Source organism: Odocoileus virginianus, chromosome 6 (genome assembly GCF_023699985.2).
Source record: "Odocoileus virginianus isolate 20LAN1187 ecotype Illinois chromosome 6, Ovbor_1.2, whole genome shotgun sequence".
In the NCBI taxonomy this organism is placed as follows: Eukaryota; Metazoa; Chordata; class Mammalia; order Artiodactyla; family Cervidae; genus Odocoileus; species Odocoileus virginianus.
The window spans coordinates 4308756-4334135 of record NC_069679.1 but is presented as its reverse complement, the minus strand read 5'-3'; the positions used below and the strand labels follow the sequence as shown (position 1 = coordinate 4334135).

At 46.2% G+C, this 25380-nt stretch overlaps 1 long non-coding RNA gene across 4 annotated transcripts in view; it reads right to left on the bottom strand.

Moving 5' to 3' along the window:
- Nucleotides 1-1035: 1035 nt before the first annotated feature.
- The window catches only part of LOC110151466 (uncharacterized), a 50065-nt gene continuing 25720 nt past the window's right edge, over nt 1036-25380 (bottom strand). The window contains exons 1-5 of one of the 4 annotated variants that reach the window (XR_011488129.1): nt 6295-10406; nt 5805-6040; nt 4525-5251; nt 3409-3490; nt 1036-2808 (exon numbers count right to left, since the gene is read on the bottom strand). This is a non-coding gene — a long non-coding RNA (uncharacterized lncRNA). Of the gene's footprint in view, nt 2809-3408; nt 3491-4524; nt 5252-5804; nt 10408-25380 lie in introns of those variants that run through there. The other 3 variants (XR_011488127.1, XR_011488126.1, XR_011488128.1) reach the window with 3 other exon arrangements.

Sequence of the window (25380 nt, the reverse complement as noted above, 5' to 3'; positions counted from 1 at the left end):
TCAGGAAAATGCAAATCAAAAACACAAGGAATATCCCTTTACACCTGTTAGAATGGCTCTCATCAAAAAGAACACAAATAAAAAATGTTGGTGAGGGTGTGGAGAACAGAGAACCCTTATACACTGTTGGTGGGAATCTAAATTGGTGCAGTCTCTGTGGAAAACAGTACGAAGGTTTCTAAAAAAGCTAGACACAGAACTACCACACGACCTAGTAATTCCACTCCTACGTATACATCCCCCCAAAACAAAAACACCAATTCGGAAAGATATATGCACCCCAATGTTCACAGCAGCATTATTTACAATTGCCAAGATACAGAAGCAACCTAAGTGTCCATCAACAGATGAATGGATAATGAAGATGTGGTATATACATAATGGAATATTACTTAGCCATAGAAAAGAACAAAATTTTGCCATCTGCAGCAACATTGATGGACTTAAAGGGTATTATACTAAGAAAAATATGTCAAAGACAAGTATTGTATGATATGACTTATATGTAGAGTCTAAAAATATAACAACCAGTGAACATAAAAAAGCAGCAAACTCACAGATACAGAGAGCAAACTAGTAATTACCACTGGGGAGAGGGAAGTAGGGAGGGGCAATATAGGGGTCTGGGATTAAGAAATATAAACTATTAAAAAAAATAAAGACAAACTATTAAGTACAAAATAAGCTACAAGGATATACTATACAACACAGGGAATATAGCCAATATAGCCTTTAAAACTTGTGAATCACTATATTGTACACCTGTAACATATTACACATGAATTACACTTCAGTTTTTAAAAAAACTAAAAACAACTTTCAAAAATGGCAACCATTTGCAACAGTGTGAGTGGACCCTGAGGGCATTATGCTAAGTGAAATAAGTCAGACAGAAAAAGACAAATACTACACGTTCACAATAGATATGTGTGTCAAATCATTATATTGTACACCCAAAACTAACACAATGTTATACTAATTATACATCAATAAAAAAAAATAGTTCTAAGCATTTAAACAAGACAGAGCACACGTTTCCTACCTGCTAATTCCCCGCACCCTGCCGCTGTGTAAGGCAGAGAGGCCCAAGACCACATGCCCTGCGGGTTTCAGACCCTTCTCCCAGGGCTCAAAATAGTTCATTGGGAATAAAAATTAATTAAGGCAAAAGAGGGGAAATGTTGTTAAATCAAACTCTGCAGCGAAGCCCCACGGAAGGTCCACCAGAGCGCGCCCACTGCCTTCTCGTGATCTCAACCACCGCAGGCCCTGCTCCGTGCTCTGCCCTCTCGAGTCACCCCAGCTTTTGTCCTCAGTCTCTTACCTGCGAGAAGGTTTTGCATGGCCATCCCGCATCTCATTTCAGTTATTTCGGTGCATCTTCCTTGAGTCCCTAAGTCAGCCCTTCGGGGATGCCTCTGGGACACGGGGCTTCTCGCTCTGGCACGGGCCCTGCAGTATTGATACCTGGGTCCAGCCACCAGGGCTCTGACCCAGGCGGTTTGCGGCAGGGCCCAGGCACTGTGGGTTTTGAGCTTCCCAGGTGACCCTCAGCTGTTCTTAAAAGGCTGGGGCTTTGCTTTCTCTTGCCAGGCTTTCTCTTACACTTTGTATTCTTCCTGCTCATCATTACAAAGAGAGAGTGGAAGCCAAGGCAATAGCTTAGATCTGGAAGTTCAACATAACACCATTGAAAGAATTTATCTCCCTTGTCTTTGGCCAGGGTTAAGAGACCTCTGGTTCTGGGCCCAAATTCTATCCTCAATGTCACCAGGTCCCAGGAGAAGTACTGACAATATTTCTGCTTATATTTGTGAAACCCTAATCACACCTTTTGCTTCCCAGGATAATCAGTGGTAAAAAAAAATCTGCCTGCCAACCAGAAGCTGTGGGTTCAGTCCCTGGGTGGGGAAGATCCCCTGGAGAAGGGCATGGCAAGCCACTCCAGTATTCTTGCCTGGGAAATTCCATGGACAGAGGAGCCTGGTGGGCTACATTCCATGGGGTCGCAGAGAGTTTGAGCATGACTAAAGGACTTAATGACAAATCACACCTCTACATCCTAAAAAGCCACACAATGGAGCTGTGATTTCACGTAAATCATGGCCATGCATGGTAAGCTGGGTGTGTGTTTTCTTATTTCTTTGTGTCTCTACTTCCCTCTGCCCCCTCAGTTTTCTTACATTTAAAAAAAAACTTTGAATTATTATAAAATATAACCAAAATACTTCTTCATGTTGATTTAGATGAATTTTTTGATCTTTATTCTTATTTAAAGATACATTTCTCTCTGAAGGAAAAATAAATGGATTGCTACTTAGGTGGCCTCCCTCCAGTTTGCAAAGGCAGGATGGGGTGACAGAGCACTGTCCGGGAGGGACCAGAAGGTCCAGGCTTACCTCCATCATTCACTAGCCACATGCACTGAGATGCAAGGTCACATGGGCGTCTCTATGCCCAACCAGAAAATGTGGGAGAACGTTTTCATAGCCTGTATCCACAGCCCACAGCCTCGGTTCATTATGAAAATCACATGAGCCAGTATTGGTGAACATTGTTTGGGGGAAGGGGGAATGATTCCTTTTCATCAGGTAACCAGGTATACCATGAGCTCGGATCTTTCTGCAAGAGAAATTTTCCATGCTGATTTCGGTTTCTTTGGAAACGTAGCATTCATTCGTGTGATCAGAGGCCTGGCTGGTCTATGGGCGACTTTTCTTTTTTCTGGGATGGCTGATCAGCAGTCTGTCTGCTGTTTCTGGAAGTTCCATTTCAGAAGGCGGTCCTGGTGAGACTTCATTCTGACATCTGCAAATCACATTCACAGGGAAAATGTGACTCACTTGAGTAACTGTGTTAAGTTTTCATGGATATTGTTCAGGGAGTAGGTGTTGTCTTTGGGCCAAATCACTTGAAATCATCATGACATCAGCCCCTTCACTGAAAGACCAACTGTGCCCCACAGGAAGCAGGGGAAATGTGGGGGCTGGGACGCAAGGTTTCCTCTAAGAAAAATCACTTTCCTAGCCCTCCTGAAGTATTAGCTCTAAGGCAGTCAACAAACACAATGGAGCACCCCGAGTCCAGGAGGAGAGCAGTGAAGGGGGACCAACCATGTCTGGGACCCCCATAAACATCCCAATACAAACTGGAAGAGCTAAGGTGACTCAGCTGCTACGAATGGGGAGAGACAGACAAACCTGGTTGAAACCCCATGGATGAGGAGCATAGGAAATTCTCCTCCTCACGCCCTTTTGTGGCTACACCTGACATCACTAACTGGTCATCCCATTGTCTGCAAGTGACCCTGGACACAACTCCAGAATCCTTTGCCACTCAGTTTAAACAGCTGCTACCAATCAATCCAGGATGTTAACTGCATGTTCCCAGTGAAATGGTTTCAGTTACCAAGTCAGTGCATGGTGTTACTTGGTCAGACACTCAGATCACATCTTCCTCCTCGTCTTCATCATCATTGTCACCTCTGTACCTGTCATCATAAAGCAGATAAGAACAGGCTCCTGAGGGGCCTGCAGGCAAACGGGGGACCAGCCTCCACCTCCTCTAGTGCAGGCTTAAGGCAGCTCAGTGGGCTGTGATAAGTGAAAGGGAAAGTTGCTCAGTCGTGTCTGACTCTTTGCGACCCCATGGACTATACAACCCACGGAATTCTCCAAGCCAGAATACTGGAGTGGGTAGCTGTTCCCTTCTCCAAGGGATCCTCCCAACCCAGGGATCAAACCCAGGTCTCCCACACTGCAGGCAGATTCTTTACCATCTGAGCCACAAGGGAAGTGATAATGCAGCTGTCAAAGCTGGTGGGCCAAAGACAAGGCCACCTGCCCTCCTGAGGTAGATTCATGAGAATCTCTTTCCACTGCAGCCAAATGAAGACTTCTACCCTAGGCTCATGCCAAGGCATCTCTAGTATACAAGCTGGAAAAGAGTATGTTGTTAAGGTGTCAGTGGAGGGCAGACGTAGGACAAGAGGAAACTTTTTAAAAACATGCATGGCGAAAACCACCACAATATTGTAAAGTAATTAGCCTCCAATTAAAATAAATTAATTAAAAACATAAATCCCATTTAAATAAATAAAAACATTATTTTTAAAGGAATAGAATAAAAACCCTAACTTGCAAGTCATCAGTTTCAATTACTCTCTAATTCAGTGCTGGAGAAAAATAATGTACCCAATCAAGTTAGAGAAACTCAAGTGCCCTGGGCTTCCTAGGTGGCACTAGTGGTAAAGAACATGCCTGCCAATGTAGGAGATGTAAGAGATGCAGGTTTGATCACTGGGTCGGGAAAATCCCCTGGAGGAGGGTATGGCAACTCACTATGGTATTCTTGCCTGGAGAATCCCATGGACAGAGGAGCCTGGACAGACTGTAGCCTAACAGGCTACAGTCCATGGGGTGGCACAGAGTCAGACAACAACTGAAGCGACTTAGCATGCATGCATGCAAGTGGCCTGGATTCATCAGGAAACACAGACCGCTGTACGGAAATGAATGAACTCACCACTGAGCCCTCCAGCACTCCCCACTGGACAGCCAGGCTAACAAGGAGCTGAGGCATCAGGAGAGCCAACTACATGTGCTTTGGGTGTGTGTTCACACAGCCTGGTCCAACGTGAGTCTGAGGCGACAGGGGACAGGCTGATTCATTCACACTTGTCATCACCCTTGGTCTCAGCAACCTCTGTGAGAAACAAAGATTCCCAGGGCAGTGAGTCAATCACTAAGACCAGAAAAATCAGAAAGAACAGAAGTTACCCCATTTCAAGACTGACCAAGAAGCAGGCTGTGAGTACACCCCCACTGAATATCCAAGGTCCTTCCCCTAGAATCTGAACGGTGGATGCGAAGAGGGGTTGGAGACCTGAGCTTGTTCAAGAGCTGCCCAGTAGGGTAAATATGGACCTCAAACTTTGGAATCCTAGGCCAAAAGGCACTAGACCCCCAACTCTAGCTTCATTTGGGCTCTATATTCCAGATGTGATAGAAATCAAGGCCGGGGGTGTGATAAGAAAGGAATTGAAATGTTTTAGACATAGAGAAGAGGAATACAGGATACACATGGGAGGAAGAGGCTGATGAGAAGGTAGTAGAAATGTCATTAATGCCTCCTCATTCCAGAGCAAAGGGGCTGCGGCTCTGTACTTAGCTCTTTTATCCCGCCAAACCAGTCAACACATGGCAACTCGGCCTGGGCCTGTGCTTCCCCAGAATCAGTCCATTACACACTTCTGGAAGGGAAAGGGAGGGTCAAATGACGGACCTGCCCAGGTTTGCTGGGACTTTTCTGATTTTAGCATAGTAAGTCCTGTGTCCTGGGAAATCCCTCAGACTTGTGCAGACAAAACAGTTGGGCACTCTGCCAGAAGGGAACGAGGGAGGCAGGAAGCCAAGGAAGAGGGAGGAAGGGGTGAACTGAAGGAGGTCCAGTGCACCCGGCATGGGAGCAGCCCACCTTCTCAGCGAGGTGGTGTCAGCTGAGTGACCGCGTTGTAGCAACGCGTGCCGGGAAACAAACTCACTCAGGACAACGCAGACAGTGGCGGGCCCAAGGCAGAGTCTCCTCTTAGCCAAGGAGCCCGACCACTTTTTGTGAAAACCTTATACACCCTAAGTGTACTTGCTCAAACCCACCTCCCCAAGTTCCTTGAAACTAGTCTGGACAGGGTAAAAGAGAGATACAATCAAAGGTAACCCATGATTCATGTGTCGTAAGACTAGATAAACAGTGGACATTTATCAATAGGCCTGTGGTCATACCCCGATAAACATAAAGGAATTTACAGAGATAATTAGCATATTCTTTCAGGCAACGGAGAGAACAAGCACAAGTCCTGAGGGTCTGGTTTCCCATTGGTCTGCCACGTCTATAGACACCGGGTGCAAAGTTCAGAGTCCATTGGGCGGGTGACCATGCGTGTGGCCTGATGTTCACAGCCTGGCCTAAGACGAGCCCAGCTCTGTTTCCTCCTTCAGCCGGTGAGCTGCTGGGGACTGGGGAACATTCCATGAGCTCATCCCTGTAAAGGAGAAAAGAGACGGTGGGCCAGCCATGATCCAGTCATAATGGAATTCTGAAAACAGACTGATTATATTCCTTCAGGGAGCATCTGTTGAGCACCTGCCTTTGGCAGATTCTGTGCTGGATGTTGAGAACAGGGAAGAAGTAAGGCCAGGCCCTGCCTTCCGGGAGCCAGAGGAGGCAGGACATGCCGAGGGAACCCGCCGTGTGCGTCCTGCTTCATCCCCTGGGTGAAACTCTGTGCACACTCACAGTGGGCAGCTTGTCTGCTGGGGTGGCAGACACCCCGTCCACTTTGGGGATCCAAGCGACGACATCACTACCTCTGAGACGGAACTTCACTGTGCATTCCCTCGTCTGCAAAACCCACAGTGTAAGAGGGCTGTGGGCTGGTTGGTTTCAAGCAACATGTAGGCCTTCTTAAAGTGCTTCCCTGGTGGGTCAGCTAGTGAAGAATCCACCTGGAATGCAGGAGACCTGGGTTCAATCCCTGGGTTGGGAAGATCTCCAGTATTCTTGCCTGGGAAAGCCCATGGACAGAGGAGCCTTGCAGGCTACAGTCCATGGGGTCACAAAGAGTTGGATTCGACTGAGCAACTAAGCAAAGCATAGCACAGACCTTCTCAGAGGGTGGTTAAGAGGATCGCCAGGTCCCTCATGTAAATTAGACTTGATATCATGGCCAGATGGACATGAGGCTGCCAGGACCTGCGGGGGGCCAGGACCAGGAGGAGAAGGATGCGGGGTTTCCATTGAGCTCAGGGCAGACGGAGCTAATCCCCAGGTATCAGCACTGCCTGCCCCATCCCCAGCCCTCTGGGGCCCCTGGCCAGGCAACTGTCTCCTTGCCCAGGGACGTGGCACAGCCGGGCCCGGGTCACCGCACAGTGTCCTGCCTCTTTCTGCTTTACTCCTGATCTTCTGTTCTCAGACCCAAGTAGCAGCCCAATAGGGCTGCTGTGGTGACTATCAAGGCCCACAGAATAGAGACTTGGAAAATGATGAGTGCAGCTGACTGTCTACCTCTTGGTTGGTATCCAACCTGTCCTGAGAGTCAACCCTCCACAGATCTGGTACTGTATCTATTTGGATCTTAGTAACAGAGGACTGATTTCCTCCCTAAACTCATGCCCCACCCAATCCCCTACAGGGCATTCAGAGAGTGGATTGGTTTATACAAAGAGAAATATCATCTCTTTGAGTTGTTTCAGATCTCAGAAACATCGTAGGAGGCACTCTGTTTTTACAGATCAGAGGGAAACAGACATGGAATAAGTGTCAGAATTAAGATAAAAATCACCAAGCTTATAAATGATTTCTTTCCCTCTCCTTTTATCTGTTTATAGAACTTCTCCTTCCTTCCCTCCCTTGTTTCTGGCCAGGAGCTGGGGTTTTCTGCCTTCTGGGAATTCACATGTAATTAGTTTATTACTATTCTAAAAGCAAAGCAAAGACTTGGAGTTCAGCTCCTTAACAAGCAGGGTCATACATAGATAAAACTCTTCCTCAATTTCCTGCCCGTTGTATCTCATATTAACAAAGTATTTAAACACAGTATGCTCAGCAAAGAGGGAGTAATTGGGAGGGCCCAGGGGAAAGAGGAAGGAGTAATTAGAAAGCCTTTACAGAGGAAGTGACCTTCAAGTTGAGATTTGAAGGATGAATAGGAGTGTTGTTCAATTGCTAAGTCGTGTCCAACTCTGCAACACTGGACTGCAGCCCACCAGGCTCCTTTGTCCTCCGCAATCTCCTGGAGTCTGTGCAAATTCATGTCCATTGGGTTGGTGATGCTATCTGACCATCTCATCCTCCGCCACCCCCTTCTCCTTGAGTGTACTAGTAGTTAAACTTGAACACAAATTCTCGCACTTCCAGGGTAGACACAGGGCTCTGTGTGTAGTTCACCGCCCAGGCTGGGGTGCCTCCTTCCACAGACTCTCCGGCCTGCAGTCGGAGCTCACGTCCAGACTGCTGCCCTTTCAGATGCCGTCCGATCCCATATTCCCCGTCTGCAGTGGGGATAAGAAAGAGAACTAACATTAAGTAAAAAGCTTTTCTAAATTAAGGGTTAAGACAGAAAGACTGTGTTCACACATAACTAGAAACTTCCACTAGCCCAAAGGCCCCATCCCCCAAGCTGGCCGGCTAAGGGAGCTTTGGCGGCCTCTCTCTGTTTTGCGTTCTTCCTCCTGTTGGCTCCAAGGCTCCAAGGGCACCCTTCCTCGGGGTGCCCATGCCCCGTCTCTGCAGCAGCACCTTCCTGCCTTCCTCGCTCCGCTCCGCCCTCTCACTTGCCAGTGCCTGACTCAGCGGAGATGTGTGGGATCGGGCAGGGAGTGAATCAGCGAGTGGAGACTCAGAAGGAGCTGCACCGTCCACGTACTCCTCACTCGCTAGGGTGCCCCGAGTGCCCCCCCAACTGACCACTTTGGGTGAACCTATTTTTGTAGGTGTGGCCATAATCCCAGGCTCCAGACTTGAGGATAAGAAGGCAAGGCTCATGGGATGGACAGTCAAGAGAGATTTATGGTTCTGAGGGAGGAGATTGGAATTTTGACAAGACACAGCTGGCTGAGGGAGTGAGCTGGAAGATTCCGCCCTGGGATGAAGAAGAAGGGGGGATAGTCTTTAAATAGCAGGTGGCTTCACTGTTTCTATAAATGAAAACAGTTTTCACTGAACACTGATTACGAAAATGGTCTTTTATTAGATAGCTGCCTCAACCCAAAGGACGGCCCTGGAGGCGCTGGCTGGGGAACGTTCCCTGCAGCTCATAAACATGGTTGACTGCACCTCGCCTCACGCCAGGAGCATTTCTTATTTCTTTCTGCTCAAGGACTCTGCATGGGCCAGGAAGCAGAGACCCGTGGGGGTAGAAGGACAGTATTAGGCCAGGGCTCGGCTTCAAACACTGCCAGATTTAATTATTCTTGCCATTTATGTACTTATCTGAGAGTCATTCATCCTTCTTTTGAGGAGACTGAAAAAGAGATCCATGTGTTCTGCCTTGGGGTCTGGGGGAGGGCAGGGAAGAAGGCTCTGGGAAGGGCAGAGCTTGTGAAGATACCAGCAAGTCTTCTCTCCATAAAGCAGAGCTGAATGTAATTGGTCTCTCCTTTCTTTCCTTAACTGAAAAAGCCCTTCTGAAATGACCGAGGTGGCAGGAGATGGAGGAGCTCGTCCGCTCTGAATAAACCACTTGCCCTCCAGCCTCCTTGCTTGGAGGAAGCTGACCCCAAGGTCTCGTGCCAGGCTGGAGGAGCCCACTCTACTCACCAACTTCCCAGGGAAGCATGGCTGCCCAAGTGGTTGAGAAAGCAGACAGGCATGAATCCAGACCTTACCGCCAAATCCCCACGCCGAGCTGGGGGTCGCTGGTATTTCCCAAGAAGGAGTGAATAATAACAGCTGACATTTATTGAACACATACTATGCGCCAGGCACAGTGCGAGACATTTTATATCCATGAGCTCATTTCATTCCAACAACTCCATGAAGTAAGTTCTATGTTCAGAGGAAGCTGCCAAGAAGAGAGGAAAAGAACTTGCTCACAGAGACACAGCTGGTTAGTGACAGAGCCAGGCTTCCAACCCAGGTTGGTCAGAAGTCTAACACTCTTAACTACCCCCTACACTGCCTCCCTTCATGCCAGATTGGAAAGGGGCTCAGAACATGCCAACCTCAAACAGGCCACTTTGGCAAATTAACTATTTCAAGGTAAAGGCACTTGGAAAACTACAAGAAGGACACTCTGACTGTCCTTTTTCTTAAAAGCAGGAGATGGAATTCCCACATGAAAGATGTCTTCCTCATAGAAAACAAACTTCTGGTTACCAAAAGGGAAAAGGTGGGGAGGGATAAATTAGGAGCTCGGGATCAACATATATATACACACTACTATTCACTGGAAGGACTGATGCTGAAGCTGAAGCTCCAATCCTTCGGCCACATGATGCAAAGAGTCAGCTCACTGGAAAAGACCCTGATGCTGGGAAAGATAGAAAGCTGGAGGAGAAGGGGACGACAGAGGAAGAGATGGCTGGATGGCATCATGGACTCAATGAAGAGATGGCTGGATGGCATCACGGACTCAATGGACATGGGTTTGAGCAAGCTCTGGGAGATGGTAAAGGACAGGAAAACCTGGCCTGCTGCAGTCCATGGGGTCACAAAGAATTGGACACAACTGAGCAACTGAACAACAACAATATGTAAAGTAGATAACCCACAAGGGCCTACTGTACAGCACAGGAATTCAGCTCAACATTTTGTAATAAACTATAAGGGAAAAGAACCTAAAACAAATATCTGAATCACTTGGCTCCACACCTGAGACTAACATTCTGTTGTAAATCAACTACATTTCAATAAAATTTTTAAAAAATAATAGAAAGATGTCTTCCCTACACCAGAAGGAAGTAACATTCGTGTCACCAAGGATAAGCTGAGATGGAGTGAATTCTACACAAAAAGATCTTAATAAAAAAATTCTTATCTTCCATTCGCCTCCCCACATAACTTACACAGTTTCACTTTACAACTGCCTCTCTTTGTTTAACCTGATGTAAAAGCAAGTAGGTTTCACCTTTTGGGGTCTTCATTTCTTTATGAGGGCTCCCAGGTCACATAAAATTCGTGTTAAATAAATGTGTATGTTGTTCTCCTGTTGATCTGCCTTATGTCCATTTAGTTCATAGGCCATTCAAAAAGAACCCTAAGAGGGCAAAGGCCAAAGTTTGCCTCCCCTACAGCTCATGACCAAAATTCACCCTGTTCTCCCGCCCTCACTTTATCTATGCATCTGCCTTCCCAGGCTTCCCTGTGGACAGGTGGTACTGCAGTGGGGACTCTCTGTAAACAGCAGATTTCCTTGGGCAGGTTTGCTTAGTATGGGACTTTCCGCTGAGATATATCAGGGATATTACCACTTTGAAAATGCAAGCAGAAGGTGTGGGCAATCCATGTGCTAGGTGGCAAAAAGGGGTGTGAGAGGCTACCTAGTTGAAGTACCCTCTTTAGAAACCTGAGAGGACAAGGAGACCATAAACGAGGTCATGACCCTATCTAACTTAAGTCTCTCCAAGAGACAGCCTGTGTCTAGAGGCACCTCATTCAAGAATATCTCACAGAATGAAGGCCTCTCTCAAATGTACATGTTGTAAAGCCATTTCAGCCAACTGAGGAAAATTGATTTCTCAGCATGGAAAGAGAGTTGACAGAAGCCCTGGAAAAAACACCAGGTCTTTCTTGGACACTTAGTCAAATAAATTAACTTGGAGGCTCAGCTGGACTCCCCAGGCAAAGAGTGTGCAGCTTTGAAAACCATTCTTCTTCCCCGCAGAGGGATCATAAGCAAACAGACACCCAAACATTCCAGAAGCAGGCCTCACAGGCCTCCTGCGCTGTGTCCGTTCCCCAGGGAGAGCAGCAGGCAGCTCATTCACTTCCCAGATGGTGGGCTTTGGAAGACAGGGGCTGGCTACTTCCCAAGCCCTTTCCTGATTGCCTGACTTTGGCTTGGGGACCAGGGTGGAGGCTGCTGCTCTGAGAAATGCATTTGCTGTTCGGTTGCAAAACATCTCCAAGTGATTGATGAACCAGCCCCAGGGAAGAAGAAATAAGTCACCAGCATCTGAAATACAGCCACCTCGAGAAGAAAATATTTCACCCTTTCAGGAAGCCCCAAGACACATGGACATTAATCAGAAGAGAATGACAGAGGATCAGATTCCACTGCAATAGTAGGGACAGAGGGTGGGCAAACAAGAGCCATGGTCCTCGTAAGGAGATGAATAAACCGAGACCTTTGCTTTCCCCGGAGGCTAAATGTCCCTAGAACTTGATCCAGTCCCCGTCAGCACCCACAGCTCTTTCTTGGCAGATGCTGTAGGCCAGCCTTAGGATGTCAGGTGGCAGCCCTCCAGTCCGCAGGTGTTAAGGTCACACATGCTGCTGGCTCAGGGCACACTGCTGGCTTGGGACAGAGCTGAGTCCAGAGCCGGCCCCTCAGGGAAGCCACCAGCCTTGTTCAGGCCAGATCACCAAACTCTGTGTCCCCACTTTGTGACTTTGTGATGACAAGGTCACCTCTCTGGGCCTTGGATTCTTTTTGTAGAGAAGGTAGGGATCAGGGCTTCCCTGGTGATTCAGTGGTTAAGAATCCACGTGCCAACGCAGGTGACCAGGGTTTGATCCCTGATTCAGGAAGACCCCACGTGCCCTGCCCGGAGCTACGAAGCCTGCGTGCCATCACTATGGAGCCTGTGCCCTAGAGCCTGGGAACCACAACTCCTGAAGCCCGTGTTCCCTAGAGCCACCGCAGTGAGAAGCCCACCACAGCAACTAGAATAGCCCCTGCTCACTGCAACTAGACAAAAGCCTGTGAAGCAGCGAAGACCCAGAACCACCAAAAGTAAATAAACACATTTTTTTTTAAAGCTAGGGATCAGACTAGACATGTGTTGCCACACCTTTATAGACTAAATACTACAAGACACTCAATAATACATAAAACAATTTCAAATAGACCTTCTTCAAGTTTGGGGTCCCGAGACGATGACGAGTTTTGTCATTCACATTCCAGCTCTGTCACCTACTAGCGCTGGGACCCTGAACAAGCTGCTAATCTGCCAAGCCTTAGTCTTCTCATCCCTACCTACTTCACAGAGTGATTATAAGGAGTGATGCACGAACAGCACTTCATACCGAAGAGTTGGATAAGCAATGTAGTAGGCGACGAGGGCTCGAGTTTCAGCCGTTCAGTTCTTCCCCCTCATTCAACTGCATCCTCTGTAGCTCCGAAGAAGCATGGAGAGACGTCAGGGGATCCGCCCGAAAACCACCGGATGGAGAGATGAGTGTTTCCCGGACTTTCTGAGATCAGATCCAGGGGACCAAACTTCAGGCGGTCTGTGCAAGTCCCCGGGCTCCGTGCTTCAGCTGCAGACAGGGAGCTGCCCACCTTCAGGGTCCCTAGGGGCCTGGAGGAGGACCCCGAGAGGCCTCTCAGCTCCCCTAGGCCAGGATTCCACCTCTTTGTCGGCCTCGATCAGGCTCAGGAGCCCCGCTCAGATAACGCCTCCGGGCTCAAGGCCACTCCTCCAGGCTGGTGCGGAATGGCCTGTGCCCAGGTCTGAGGTGCCATCTGGAACAGCTGGGCTTGCCCTCTCGCTGACCTCCAGGACTCTGGCCTCTCACTCGAAACCCATGGCCCTTGCCCATCCACTCAGCCTCAGCTGACTTTCCTGGCCCTCACAGGTGCCTGCCCAGAACCAAGGTCTACACTTGACCTCCCCTTGGCTTGGCCTGCTCTGTTATTGCCAGCATCCTGGTGGGACAATTTCATGGGTGGAATCAGAAAGTGTTAGAGGAAGAAATCTCAAGAGATGCTATTTTCTGCCTAGTCTGTTTTCTCCCCATGGGTCAATTTGGCTGCACTTTTATTTTGAAATAAAAGAACCTAGAAACAAATGAGCAAACACCTTATTATTGAGAACCATCTGCAGAAAATCCCATGGAGCAGCTCCAAGGTCAAAGCTTATCTGTTCTGCTTCATAACACAAAACAGCCAGCAAGCAGGCAAGATGGAAAACTATAAGAAGTTTGGGTAAAAGCAAGCATCTTCTTTTCAACTGAATGTAAGAGCCTGAGTTCTCTCTGCAACCCAAATCTTGAAACTAAGAACATATATGTTTCTCACAGAAATAACAATGATCCTATTGAGTTGGCCAGGATGGTCAGGGAAAATCCACAGCAGCCCTGCGGCTCATGCCTGGCTCTTTCCTTCTCTTTGATCCCAGATTCTTATTTTTTCACAAAGTGCCATCTGTTCTTTCTGAAACTTTCACGTAAGAAAAACAATTTCATTTCTTGAAATTGTATATCTTCTGTCTTTCCTCCAGCCTGGTTCCCTCTTTCAGCATAGGTGAAGGTGAGGGAGGGCATCAAAACTGAGTTTCTATTAGTACTGTGTGTGACTAACTCCCACCAGAAAGCCCTGTGATGCCAGGCTAGTGAGCAGTGTTCTGTGTAGACACACAGTATCGTTGCCTTTGCTCTGTGTGATGATGGAAACGTTCTATATCTGCATTGCTCTCTAGAGTGGCCACCAGTCACATCTGGCTTAGGAGGTCTTGAAATGTGGCTAGTGCAACCGAGGAACTGAATTTTTTAACTTATTTCACTTACAAGTGAATTTAAATCTCAAGTTAAATATTTAGATATGTGGCACAGTTTAGGGGATTCATTGTGTGTGTGTGTGAAGGGAGTCTTCAGAAGAGGTCAGTGGTGCTAGGTGGCCTTTCACCCTGTCCTCCTCTCTTGATCTTCTCTTGCTCCCCAGTCCTCCCAGGCCCCACCACCAACTGCCCCCTGAAATACAGATGACTTGCATTTATTAGGTTGTTACTGAGTGATAATGGTTCACAGGACTCCTCTGTTACCAGCAGGCTGGGAGAAAGCAGGTTATATAGTTATAAACAGAAACACGGAAGTCTAAAATTAATCGTAAAATGTGATCCCAGCTCTCACAGAGGGTGTTTCCCGGCTTGGGCAGTGTGCTCAGACCAGCAGTGGGCTCTGAGGCAGGAGGAAGTCAGTGGAGGCAGTAAAGCAGAGCGCAGCACTTTTACAAAATGCTCACTTATTTGCAGAAATGACATCTTTCCAAAGAGAGGAGGAAAAAGAAAGAAAACACCTGGGTGTCTTGGTAGTGGGCCAAGAAGAGACCCCGGAGGAACAGGCAGGACGACCAGCCCAGGTCAGGCCTTGCGCTCTTCCGAGGCACAGCAAAGCCAGGAGGTCGGGCCTCGCGGCCTCCAAACACAGGATCCTCAACAAATACTCGTCAGCTGCTTACCTAATTTTAAACCCTCACGCATTTACATTTTTCAAGGAAATCTGGCAAAGGAAACCAAGTGCCTATTTTTGGTTTTGCTTTAGGTTACACTTTATTCTACGCAATTTTGAGCCAATACAGTAAGAATATATAATTACATACGGGGTGGTTTTAGCAACTTTACAGAAGATGAACTTCCTGCCACTGGTATTTATGTTCTGAGGCAGAGGACATCAAAAGGAGGTGTTAGTAACAGTTCACAGTTCTAGACACTGTACCCTCAATTGATGCTTTCTCTTCACCCATTTCCGTGTCCTTTTCCTGAGAGTGGGGCTGAGGGTGGGGGGCCCAGGAAGACGGAGGGCTGTTAACCCTAACCACGGCTGCCGTGGGTCTGGAGCGTGACTTTCCTTCAGGGCCTCTAGTACAGAGAGGGTGAGGTGACTAAGGAGTGGGGTCAGACCAAACCAGGACTGCGGGGCAGCGTCAGAACAAGGAGGAAAGGAGTTTGACTACCTGTCCTCTGGCTCTTCACCCCCTTTTGAAGCGGAAGCCATTTACAGGGAGGAGCTGTGTCCACAGGAAGTTGCCTGATCTGCGTTCTCCTCACCCCCTTTTGTCTTTCGTCCAACTCTAAATTTTAAAACTCTATTTTCACTCTACCCTACATATGTATAGTTTTATTTTACACGTTGTTTATAAATCCCATGTTACCATTAACTTCACTTACTAACATATTTTAACTTCTCACCTCATGGCTTTTGGGTTTTATTTTAATCATGTGTCACTTCATTTTTTATGTTTTTAATCCCCTGTTGGAGTTCAGCCATTTGTCTTATTTTAAATCTCATCTAGTTGGAGTGTCTCTTTTGGATTAAAAAAATCCTTAATATTCTTTTGTTGGAATTGTAACTTTTCTTCCAATTTCCTACACACAAACTTTCTTAAATCTTGTTTTTTGAACTTGGAGACTTTTATTTCTTTCACTTTTAAGCCTAATTTATTGGGTTGGCCAAAAAGTTCATTCAGGTTTTTCTGTATGATCTTATGGACTTTTTAGGCAACCCAATAAATTTTATTTACTTTGAAATTTCCTTTATTTACTTTGAAATTTCAAAGTGCTTGTTTTTTACCCTATTTTGACATAACTTTATGCTTAATATGTTTGATTTTTAAGCCCAACTTAATATTTTAGTCTTCCTTGTTTTTGAATTAAATCTTCAGAAGGATCAAAGCCTTTCTATTCTTATATACGTGTGTATCTATGTATGTACATATCTTGCATGATTTGTTTTTCAAAAGGTCAGAAGAAAGTGTAGTCCCAGGAGTATTAACAGTGGGGAGACCGCACACACACAGACAGTTCAGAGATCACCTTCCCTCTCGCTGGCCCTACAGGCCCCACCATGTTCTCCTGACAGGAAAACCACCCCAGTTCGGGGCTGTTTGACAAAGACCCTCTCCTCAGCCAGCTGCAGAACTCTAAGACTTAGAGTCCATCCTGTCCCGGGCGGTAAATTTCATCAAACAGGTGGAACCTGGCTCCTATGGCCTCCATTTCTGCCTCTCCTGTGCTTTGAGGATGTGGGGGGCCTGGCTACGCTCTGTGTGTCTGACTCCACATTTCCCCACTCCGGCACTGCCCTGGGGAACAGGCTGCCATTCTGAGGAGACTAGCAGAGACGAGGGTGCCCGGGATGCCTGGCTCAACTCTGAGAGCCCTACAGATCAATGAGATACCAACACTATGTGATGTGACTCCAAATCTCCTTTGAATCTCCTTGGAAGAACCCCCCGGGGCACTGCTTTCCCGAGACAGGGTCTGCCCTGCCCCTGCGAAGGCTGTAATCTCTGCACCCACCTGTCTGGGGACTCCCACCTTCCCTGACAGAGACTGGCCGGCCCAACTGCCCTCCTCTCCTGTCTACACCCACCACCACCGGTGCCGCCCCTCGAGAAGGCTCCACTGTTACTGGTGAGCTACCCCAATGCAGACCACATGGTTCAGGGAGCCTATGAGCCCCTCAATTCTAGAAAGTGTCTAAGCATAAACTGTCACAGTTTGGAGGAATTCGGCCTGCCAGATCTGATGAGCCATCCTACCAGGAAAGCCCAACCAAATTCCACTCTAAAAAGCTTGACCTACAGCCTAGCCATGAAATTAAAAGATGCTTACTCCTTGGAAGAAAAGTTATGACCAACCTAGACAGCACATTAAAAAGCAGAGACATTACTTTGCCAACAAAGGTCCGTCTAGTCAAGGCTACGGTTTTTCCAGGAGTCATGTATGGATGTGAGAGTTGGACTCTAAAGAAAGCTAAGCGCCAAAGAGTTGATGCTTTTGATTTGTGGTGTTGGAGAAGACTCTTGAGAGTCCGTTGGACAGCAAGGAGATCCAACCAGTCCATCCTAAAGGAAATCAGTCCTGATATTCATTGGAAGGACTGATGCTGAAGCTGAAACTCCAATACTTTGGCCACCTGATGTGAAGAGCTGACTCATTGGAAAAGACCCTGATGCTGGGAACAATTGAAGGCGGGAGGAGAAGGGGACGACAGAGGATGAGATGGTTGGATGGCATCACCGACTCAATGGACATGAGTTTGAGTAAACTCTGGGACTTGGTGATGGACAGGGATGCGCCTGTCCTGGCATTCTGCAGTCCATGGGGTCGCAAAGAGTTGGACACGACTGAGCAACTGAACTGAACTGAACAGCCCAGAGTTATCTTTGAGTATCAAATGAGAGAATCTGTACCTCAGTGAGGAAGCAGATAAAGAATACAGTGTGACCTGGACATGTGCTGTGTGCTGTGCTTAGTCGGTCAATCATGTCCAACTCTTTACGACCCCATGGACTGTAGCCCGCCGGGTTCCATTGTCCATGGGGATTCTCCAGACAAGAATACTGGAATGGGTTGCCATATCATCCTCCAAGGGATCTTCCCAGCACAGGGACTGAACCCAGGTCTCCTGCATTGCAGGCGGATTCTTTACCATCTGAGCCACCAAGGGAAGCCCAAGAATACTAGAGTGGATAGCCTATCCCTTCTCCAGGGGATCTTCCTGAACCAGGAATTGAACCGGGGTCTCCTGCATTGCAGGTGGATTCTTACCAGCTGAGCTACCAGATAAGCCCCAACTTGGTATATTTAGGCCCAAATTAAGGCTGAGAAATTCTCTACTTAACCTGTATAAAAATCATCCCATTGAGGGATGTTCATAGGATATCACTTTGTTGGGTACATTATTCTCTGGGGAACCAAGAGCTGAGAAAGGTGATTTTCCCGCCTGCAGGAAACATGCCAGGTTTGCATTTGCCACAGTCCAATCTGCTTCTTTCCGTAGTTCTGTACCCAGAGAAGTCTCCTGCCGGTACCCAAGAAGTGAGCAGATGGGTTGGAAGGGTGCGGGGATCCATGGAACTGGTGCCATAAACAGTTCTCTATAGAAATAAAACCTTGTCTTTCCTACAGCACTTAATACTGCCCTCCTCACAGTGGATGTTCATTAAAACGTGTTGCCTGGCATTGAACCCAGGCCACGGGCTTCCCTTGCTGCCTCTGGTTAGGTGGAAACCTCCACACATCAGCGGTTCTTCCTGGCCTCCAAAGGAGGCACCAATTTCCTCCAGCCCTGAGCCCCAGAGTAGAGAGAGAAGAGGAGAAGGTGTAGGGAGGAGCCGCAGGCAGCCTGCTCCAGGCCTGCCATCACCTTGGGCAGTGCTTGGCTATGGTGCCACCTTGCCCCGGAGCGGTGACTACAGACAGAGGGCAAAGGAGCTGGGAAAGCCTGTGGCCACTCGGGGTGCCCCTTCCCCCAAACACTGAGCATAACCCATCCCGCAGTAGGTGGGGCGTGGCAGCAGAGACATGTGGCAATGGGGTGCCCAAAAGTGCTTGTCCTTACCCCGTGCTTCTCTGCCTCTCCCAGGAGACTCCGGGCTGGACTGGGAGGGAGGGAGGGAGGGAGGGAAAGAGGAAGGAAAAAGAGTGACAGGATAAAGCACTGAGGACTGACAATCTTCAAATCAGAAAAACACCATCCACCCGATGACCTATAATAGCGCTACTGGCTATGCTGAAAGAGGAGCGCTGTGACAACACTGATGGAGGCTAAGTGGGATAACCTTTTTGAAGGACAATCTGGGCACAGGAAATAAATGCTTTTAAAAAAATTACTATCCTGAATTTGAGGACCAGCCCTTAAAGGGTAAAAAAATCATACCTGGAGCAAGGACTTGGGCACAAGGAAGTCTATCACAGCATTATCTATAATCCTAAAAAAAACAAAGCAAACGAAAAACCCCACAACTTAAATGCCAAGAGGCAGAGATTAGTTAAATACATCCTAGTACATTCAGATGATGGACTATTTTGTAGTCATTATACATCAGATTCTCACTACCTACTGGCATGGGAAGACGCTCTAGCATAATCCTTATCTTTGAAAACCACTTGAAATTTGCCATATTTCCTCATTTCTAAGATACTAACAGCCGAATAAGACACCAGAGGCTTAACAAAAGTCTTTTAGGAAGAAATGATAATGGGACACTAAACATATATCATGCATAAAATACATCCCAATTTAAGGAACATTAGAAAGTGAGAAACATATGTCTTAAAATAGAAGAAATATAGTGTATCTCTGGGATTACTGCTGATTTTGATTTTAGTCTTCATACTCTTTTGTATTTCCCAAATCTTTAACAGTAAACATACTTGGGCTGTAGGAATGCCTGTATCCGTGTCTGATGCTTGCTGCCATGTGAAGGCAAGTGCCACTGTGGTTCCTCCCTGCCCCTGACTCCCTCCATCCAGGGAGGCCAAAGAAGTCACCGTAACCCTAACCAGATGAGTGGGTTTAGAAAGGACCTGAACTTGCCCAGCCCCTGCCAATCCCCTTCCTTCAGGAAGCCCACCTACCAGCCCAGAGCACATCCTCTAGATCGCCCCAGGTCACAGGAGGAAGGCTGGAGTGGCTGTCGTTTGGAGGATTCAGTTAAGCTCTAGGATTCGATGTTACGAAGCCCATTGCCTGCAGATGTAAGCCCCATTCTCTACTGTCGACTTTATCAGTGAACTGGTCATATTTTTTTTCTTTTGCCTGCTTTTTTGTCTTATTTCTCAACTCAAAACCCAAGCATGAAGAGGAGGGCTATATTGCAAGTGTGCTAAGTCGCTGCAGTCATGTCCGACTCTGTGAGACCCTAAGGACTGGAGCCTGCCAGGTTCCTCTATCCATGGGATTCTCCAGGCAAGGATACTGGAGTGGTTGCCATGCCCTCCCCAGGGCATCTTCCTGACCCAGGGATCGAACCTGCTATATTGAACCCTCTCAAAACCTTCAACCAACAGGTTGAATTTTAGGGTCAAATAAAATCACTCCACAAAGAAGAAACCCAGTGAAGCACGGCCAAGCACCATGGGGGATGATGCTCCCTGCAAAGTGAGCTCCGCCTGGGCTCTGGAGAGGACACAGGGACCAGGACATTCAGGGCAGGTCTCTCTGGAGACCAGAGAACAAGCGGGAATCCTAGGCCAGAGTTGCCCCCTCTTTCTTTGTGCTTCACCATCTCAGTTACAAGATGTCACTGAGAAAAGACTGCTTTTCTCTCCTTGCAGCATCTCTTGGTTGCTAAGCAGATCCCTTGGGTAACTATGTGGGCATAAAACCTTTGCAGAACTGCCAGGAATCTGCTTCACCCAATTGTCAAAGTGAAAAATGAAATCATTCCTCTCACCTGTCACTACTTTGCACAAAGCTTCCATTATTGAATGGTGATGGCCCAGATTATTCTCACCTACTTGCAGGAATATAAATGAGTTTTGCATATTTTACCCCCAAGAGAGTGGGAGGGGAGGAAGGGGGTGGGGGATCTCTCAAGCTGATACTCTTGTGAGTCAGTGACTGGGGAGAAGCAGGTGGAACAAACCAGCAGTGTCCTCTGCCCTTGGAAAAATGATGCTTCAAGCAGGTAAAGAGTCACCTGATTTAGAGGAGACTCTCCTTAGGCTCAGAGATGCACATGAACCCCTCTGATGACCTCCTAACTAGAGTTAGAATCTGTGAAGGTGAAGACAAGAAAATTTTTCATTGTAAAGAAACTCCTCAGATGATTCTTAATGTGTACTTTCTTTAAATGAATATGTATGCAAATAAGTGCATTGAGAGATCATAGGTGTTATGATAATGTATGTTCAGGAAGGAGTGAGACACTATCAGAGGGATAGTTTATTTTAACTGAGAGCAAGGTAAGTGTTGCTTTGAATCTTCAGCAATGAACAGATGTTGTCCAGATAGAGGAAAAAGGGGAGAAGGACTGCTAGCAAAGGGATAGCCACCTGAAGCTGGCCTGAGGAGCTAAGAAAAATGAAAACTTGAGAGCGCAGTGTTAGCAGGGGAACAAGTGAGGGGACAAGGTAAGGGAAGACCTGGAGATGAAGGAGTTTAGAATCTAACCTGTGGCCCATGAGTTGCTCCAAGAGTCATATGATCAAATTTGCATCTTTGAAAAGTCATTCTGAAGGCTGGCACAGAGATGGGTTGGGACAGACCAGACGGGAAGCAGGAAGACCCATTGGAGGCTAGACTGAGCCAGGTCGAGGCTGGGTATGAGGGTGGTGGGGACAAGCCCCCTCATCTTCCTTGGCCCCGATCCCCTCAGCCACCAAGAGTACAGCACTGAACGTGAACCACAGCATTGCTCAAATACCATTTGTATTGAAATAATCAAAACGTATGGAACTATTGCTTAGGCACCAAATATGATGCTGACATATCTATCCAAATACTTAAAAATAAAATTTGTAATCATCTCATGGAACAAGCTGTAGCTCTTAGGCAATTCAGTTAAACTTATCCCTCTCTAATCAGGGTATAATGGTGCTAAGTGCACAAAAAGCCCCAAGGTAAACATGAGTGTATCTTTTCGGATTATATTAACACAACTTCTTTGAAGATTGGAGGGGATTATTTTTTATTAGTTCAAGTGCAAACGTATTATACTGTGGTGGATTTGTTTGGATTCCAATGCCTCATTGTTCTCAGCTGTTGGTGCATCTATAAAATCCAGGGTTTGGTTTCCATGACCTCTAAAGTCTTTTCACACTCCAATATGAAGTGACATTTTCCCCTAACTAGTTAACGTGCTCATCTTTTCCCTGTAGATCTCAGAGGGAGGTCATTTTTTCTATTTCTGTAAGGTCACCCTTCTTAATTCACATTCCTGCTGTTGGCAGCTCTTCACCCAGTTCTCAGATCCTTCTAAGCAAGAGGCGGGGCCCCTCACCCTCCGCCTTTGCGGAGCTCACCCAGCCAGAGTTTCTTCTGTTCTCTCTCCATCTGTCTTCTCTAGAGTTTGTCACCTTCCTCATCCCTAATTTGGAAAAGGAAGAGACGGGGAAGCAATATAGACTAAGTGGCCCTTTCTTCTGGACAGAGAGACTTCCTTCCTCCTTTTGACTCTTCCCTTAATTAGTGCTGGTTTGACATTTTTGAACTCTCTCATTTGGAGTTTGAATTATTTGGCATTCAATGGCTTTTTCAGCTTTTAACTTAACAACTCTGCCTGTCAACCACGCTTCCTTTTCCTCTAAAATGCTGAAATGCAGTAAGAGAGCAGAAAGGAGTTTCCCCACTTACAGTCATCACATCACTTGGACTAGAATTTGGCTGAAACTTGAACCAAAATTTCATTGGTTTCATCAAGCAAGGAGGTGGGGACATAAGCCTGATATCACCAAGTTCATAATCTGCATTTTCCCAAACTTTGGACATAATCATACACACACACACACACATACAGCACTCCTAGAAACTGTATTTTTAGGGATATGGTTAAAGATTGATAAAATATTGTCATGAATACAGCACTGGTTTAAAACAGAAAACAAAGGCTAGGAATAAGTCAATTGATCTTTCAGTAGAGAAGGAACCACAATAAAGTTTCCAGGGAACACTCATTTAAATTTTAAAATTAAATGAAGAGTAAGAAACACTCAGGAAACCTCCAGTTTTCAGAAATCTTTTCAGGTTATTAAATGATAATCTGATCAGGACAAAGCACAGAACAGTCTGTCGATGAGAGGTTAACTGACAAGAACCTTGATAAAAGATCATGGATCAGTTCTAATGAGATGGATGAAACTGGAGCCCATTATACAGAGCGAAGTAAGCCAGAAAGATAAAGACCATTACAGTATACTAACACATATATATGGAATTTAGAAAGATGGTAACGATAACCCTATATGCAAAACAGAAAAAGAGACTCAGATGTATAGAACAGACTTGTGGACTCTGGGAGAAGGCGAGGGTGGGATGTTTCAAGAGAACAGCATCGAAACATGTATATTATCTAGGGTGAAACAGATCACCAGCCCAGGTTGGGTGCATGAGACAAGTGCTCGGGCCTGGTGCACTGGGAAGACCCAGAGGGATCGGGTGGAGAGGGAGGTGGGAGGGGGGACCGGGATGGGGAATACATGTAAATCCATGGCTAATTCATTTCAATGTATGACAAAAACTACTGTAATGATGTAAAGTAATTAGCCTCCAACTAATAAAAATAAATGGAAAAAAAAAAAAAAAAGATCATGGAGAGGGACTTCCCTAGCAGTCCAGTGGCTAAGACTCCATGGTTGCAATGCAAGGAACCCCGGTTTCAGTTCCTGGTCAAGGAACTAGATGCCACAAGCAAAGATTCCACATGCTGCAAGTAAGACCCAGTGTAACCAAATAAATTTTAAAAAAATCAAGGAGAAAAAGTGTTCAGTTATATATATAGGGAGAATGAATTTAAATTATACTTATAAAATAAGATCTGAATTTTCTATGATGTCCCAGAAAGTGTACAACATCACACGTGCATGCTGAGTCACTTCAGTCATATCCAACTCTATGCCACCAGGCTCCTCTGACCATGGGATTCTCTAGGCAAGAGTGCTGGAGTGAGATGCCATGCCCTCCTCCAGGTGATCGTCTCAACCCAGGGACTGAAACTGCATCTCTTACATCTCCTGCATTGGCAGGCAGGTTCTTCACCACTAGCACCACCTGGGATGCCCACACATCATAAGAAAATACAATTTAAAACCACAGTGAGACACCTCAGTACATGCACTGCAGTACACATACCACACTAGTCAATATGGAATCTAGGAGCCATTGTAAGTTTATTTAAAATTAACCTGGTTCAGTTGCTGGGGTCAAAATCAGAGTGAATGGTTTTGTATATTTAATGAGGATTTTGGAAACTAGAGTAGTGTTCAATAATGATGATAACACAAGTAGTAATAATGACGGTAACAATAAAGGGAAGAGAAGCTAGTCTTTATCATGCCTACTCTGTGCCAAGCATATGTATGTGCCAATGAAAGCACATTAGGCATTGAAACAATGAGACAAAAACCCCACTAAATAATTATCTGAAGTTTCTATAAAGGCAAAAGAGAAAAATCAAGACTTCTCAGTTTAGAGAGACAAAGGTTATATGCGGTTTGATTAGTTTTTAAAACTCTGACAGCACTAACTCCAACTGACTCTGATTGATCTTATTGCATACTTTCTAATCAGTCTTCCAATAATTTGTCTTCCCACATGGACTTGCCTATAGAAATATAAGCGCTGCTCCCGTGACCCAGTCGCTCCAGATCTTTGCCCTGTTCAGCTTTAGGACTGTCCAACTGCAGGACCAAGTTCAGTCATTGATATTTCCAGGGATGCTTTCCCATCATCTATAAAATGGGTGAGGTCTGAGAGGAGGAGACAGTTTTACAAGTTCTCTGAACTCTTGAAAATGAGGGTACTATAGACATGTAGGCAGCACTTAATAAAATATCTCCTCCAAACTGGAACACTTTTGAAAGCACTATTAAAAATTAGGCTGGGCAACAGGTATATATCTAAAGACTGCCAATCTACACCATTGTGAGCTAGGACATAGTTTCCAAACCCTAGCTCAAACATCAGAAGAAATTTCCATTAGCCCACTACAAAATCAGAAAAAGGAGAGTCTGAAATAAGTTTTTCTTAAATTTATGAAATATTTCATGTATATATGTAAGGCATAAAGAATAAAGTAACAGATGAAGTCCTTATAAACTTCTGTCACATCCCCCTCCCTCTTTCCCAGATGTTTGTTGTTATCCTGAATCTTAAATTTTTGTTCATCATTCCCTTAATTTTCTTTATAGTATCACTATATATATATATATATATCTTTAAATATATGTTATTTACTCGTGTAGGTTTTCTTTTTTTTTTTTTTCAACACTGTATATTTTATTGGCGCATTAAGTCCCTACATAGTAAGTACTTGGTAAATGTCTGCTGAATGACCAAAGGATTCCCAGGATGAATGAGCTCAAAGTCCAAATATGGGGCTCCAGCTTGCAAGCCACCTAGGCTTTGATCAGACGGCTACATCTGAAAGTTTTGTTAGATTAAGAATCGCACACATCAGATTTCTGTGGAAGAGGTGCACCCCGTCTCTAGCTC